The following is a 4135-nucleotide window of genomic DNA, read 5'->3' as shown; positions in this document are numbered from 1 at the left end:
AGCAATTTTTTTCTTTTTGTTACATGAGGGTAAAGAAGTAGTAGTTTGAGAACAGTAATAGGGTCAACTAGCCTCTCAACCCATTATCTGTAACTATTCTTTTTCATTTTTTTCTTTTTGTGAATATGAGTGTTGTTGATTGAACTGTATCTCCCCTGAAAAAGATCTATTGAAGTCCTAACCTTTAGTACCTCAGAATATGATCTTATTTGGAAATAGAGTCATGATAATTTGGAAATATATGTAATCAGTTAAGATGGGTCCCTAACACAATATAATTGGCATCCTTATAAGAAGATGGCCACATGCAGACACAGAGACATACAGTGAGAATGCCATGTGATAATGAAGGCAGAGATTAAAGTTATGCAGTTGTAAACCAAGGAAGGCCAAAACCACCAGAAGCTATGAAGGGAGAAAGAAGGATTCCTCCACAGGTTTAAGAAGAATCACGGCCCTGCTGACACCTTAATGTTGACTTCTGTCTTCCACAACACTGAGACAGTACATTTGTGTTGTTTTAAGTCACCCAGGTTGTGATACTTCATTACAGCAGCCCTGGGAAACTAATACAATAAAGTTGAGATATTCCTTTCTTGGTGTGCCATAAATCATCTCTCCTACATTCTGCCATGTTGTGTTTTTGTCCCCTTTGCAATGAATTACAGTCTCTCTCAGGACAGAGAAACCATGTTTAAGTCAGCAGATGCCATTAGAACAACAAGAAAAAGAAAAGTCTACTGCTTCCCAACATTCTTAAGCTAAAAACACAATATACTTTACGTGTTCTTGATGGAGTAGTCAGCCCCCACACTGGCGTCTGCATTTATTATTGACAAATGAGTCAGTTCATATGAGACTGGTAGCTTATTTGAGTAGGTGTATGCTAAAGTTATTTTGAAAAAAGGAAAATAAGCCTATAAATACACTTGTATGCTACTTTCATGAGAAAGCACTTCTCATGAGGAATCTTTATTAAACCAGTTTTCACAAAAGTGCTGAGAAAACTCAGCAGTCATACATAATGGGTTCCACTTTCAAAAGTCCGCCCACCTCCTTTGACTTTCATAACTTCTCTCCTCTCCCTAATATTGAAGGAAAGTCTTGGGCCACAGATGGCCTAACAGACCACACTAACTGATCCCAGGAAATATTAAATTTCTAATTTATTTAGCAAAGCCTACAGAAACCAAGCAGAAATGAGGTGCTATTCAGAGCAAGAACATAGAAACATACCACATCCCATTTCAACGTCCAGTGGTCCCTAAGAGGGTGCACGGCTGCCTGTGACCCATCAGATCAAAACATACTGTGGTCCAGAAATGCTACTTGTAGAAATTTAGCTTGCAGAAAAAAAAAGTCAAAGGGCAAGGTAAGGGACTGAGTGGCTTACAGATTCTAGAGAGAAGATAGAGCCAATGGTTGCTAGCTGAGCAGAGCAGTCCAGGACTTATGCCTGGAAGAGGGGTTTTGTGTTGAATCTCCCTTTTTATGTCAGGACCTTGAGCGTGGACTATAGGAGCAGACAGGGTAATGTCAAAAGGGGATCTGGGCTAAACATTCTATTTTTTTTTTCTTTTTTCTTGAGATAGAGTCTCACTCTGTCACTCAGACTGCAATGCAGTAGCACGATCTTGGCTCACTGCAGCCTCTGCCTCCTGGGTTCAAGTGATTCTCCTGCCTCAGCCTCCTGAGTAGCTGGGAGTACAGGTGCACACCACCACGTCCACCTAATTTTTGTATTTTTAGTAGAGATGGGGTTTCACCATGTTGGCCAGGAAGGTCTCTATCTTCTGACCTTGTGATCCACCCACCTCGGCCTTCCAAAGTCCTGGGATTACAGGCGTGAGCCACCACGCCCGGCCGGGCTAAAGATTCTTATCCCAGCTTTGGCTACACATGCATGCTTTCCAAGCTCTCTCTCAAGTCATAATCCAGCCTTCTGTAAGATATTTTCACTTGGATGCTCTGCAGCTACCTGAATGAAGCTCATCATACCTAAAAACTTAGTTCACATCTCACCTCCATCTCCCTCCCCCAAATCTCTCTCCTCCTCTTGAATTTTCTTTTTATGTACTCTCCCGAACTCCCAAAGACAGTTGTCTGCTTGTGCTGTCTCAAAATGCTATACTTCTCCCATGTTCTCTGATCCGTCTTCAGCATCCTAGATATTTCTGAAGCTGCCTGGTTAAAGCTTCCAGTGACCCTGGTAGCATGCAACTGAATAGTCTCTTTGCTTGTCCTCATGCTCATTGCTCAACAGCATTCAAGCTGCATACTTCTCAGCTGAACTTTCTCCTCTCTTGACCTCTGGTACATTACCCATCTAGTTTCCCATCTACTTTGGCTATTTCTATATAGTATTCTTCTCTTCAACTTCTAAAATATAGAGTTCTTCTGACATTTCTTTAAATACTATCAATATATGCTGATAAACTATATTTCTAATAGGCTCCAGACCTGAAAATGTAATTAGTAACTCAAACTTTCTCTCTCTATTTCTCTCTCTCTATCTCTCTCTCGATGTCTCTCAGGCATCTCAAACATAACATACTCTCCATCAAACTCTAGATTCCCTTGAAAGCCTCCCAGCTCTGTCAATCCCAAGTCTTTCCAGCTCAGTAAATGGCACTCCATTTCATACAGATCAGAAATCTCTCCCTTTCCCTCATCTCCCACATCTAATTCATCTGTAAGTTCTCTGGTTCCTACTATCCTTTCACCACTTTGATATAAGCCAACACCTGGACTCTGGAAATGGCCTCCAAACTGATTTCTCTGATATACTTCCTGACATCTTCAGTCCAACTCTGCCCCAATATCTTCACTGAGAACAGCTGGAGAGTAAACTTTTAAGAACTTACTGTGGCCCACAAGGCCATGCATGATTTGGCTTTTGCTAGTCTCTCCAAGCTCATCTCATTCCATTCTCTTCTTTGCCCACAGAGCTTAAACCTGCTGTCCTTTCAGTTCCTGGGGCTAGCCCAGCTTTTTCCTGCTTCAAGGCTTTGCATAAATTGTTCCCTTTTCCTTGAACACTCTCTGCCTACTCCATATATATATATCTCCTTTGCCTAACTACACTTAACATTTGGTACAACAATTGATACATAGTAGGCTCTCAGTAAGTATTTGTTGAATGAGTGCAATGAATGGATCTGACTGGAAAAATTCTACCAACAACCCGTTGGTCAGCGAGGAGGACAAAGGGAAACCACTCACTAAGTGCCAGAAACTGCCTGTTAGAAAAACAGAATGTTCTTATAGATATCTATATCTCCTTTTCCTTAAAGATCTATGATTTCATAGGGCAGATTAAAAAATAATCAAAATATTGACAGAACAATATGTAGTGTGAGACTATGTAAATGCTTTAAGCAGAAGTTAAGATATAAATAATAAATACTGGCAGCAGAAGTACAGAAGACAATTAATTGCCAAATGATTAATACAGGCTCATGGTTTCCAACATTTTCATCAGTAAGGATTTGTTCATTATGCTTTTCCCACAAGGACCTCATATTTTTGAAAACATTTGCCTACTAAACAAACTACATTTACCATATGATAATTATTTTTCACTTTAAATCATATGTAATCCCCAATTAGACATATATAACCCCTAATTAGGGCATTTAGTCAACATAGCAATGCAAGCCAAAAGCAAGATCAGGAACTTTTGTTTTAATGTCAATAAAATTTTTACTGAGCTTTTGGAAATATTTAAAATATCTTGCCAACCCCCACCTGGTGTTTCATTCAAAGCTTTAGCTTGTGTATTTTGTAAAGAAAATAATACATAGGTTTGTTTACCATATGTATCTTTTTTCTTCATGAAAGTCTCCCTGTGTCTTTTTGCAGATTAGTAACTATAAGTGAATCGGGTTCCTTGAGGGAGAGAAACTTCTATCATAGCGGTATTTTGAAAATGAGTTAATTGAGGTTTTGATAGTCTACCAGAGCCAAGATACATAGCAGACTCTGCCATGGATTCTAACATGCTTCGTCTTTTCTCTACTTGTCATGCAGCAGTAAACGGAGAAATGAAGAGAAAAAAATGAACAAAACTTTCCTTTTTACTGAAACTATTGTATTTCTTTTTATCCTGCCTTAATGGTAGGAAGTAACACTACAC

The sequence above is a fragment of the Gorilla gorilla genome, chromosome 2 (assembly GCF_029281585.2).
Source record: "Gorilla gorilla gorilla isolate KB3781 chromosome 2, NHGRI_mGorGor1-v2.1_pri, whole genome shotgun sequence".
In the NCBI taxonomy this organism is placed as follows: Eukaryota; Metazoa; Chordata; class Mammalia; order Primates; family Hominidae; genus Gorilla; species Gorilla gorilla.
Note: the sequence above shows the minus strand (reverse complement) of the source record.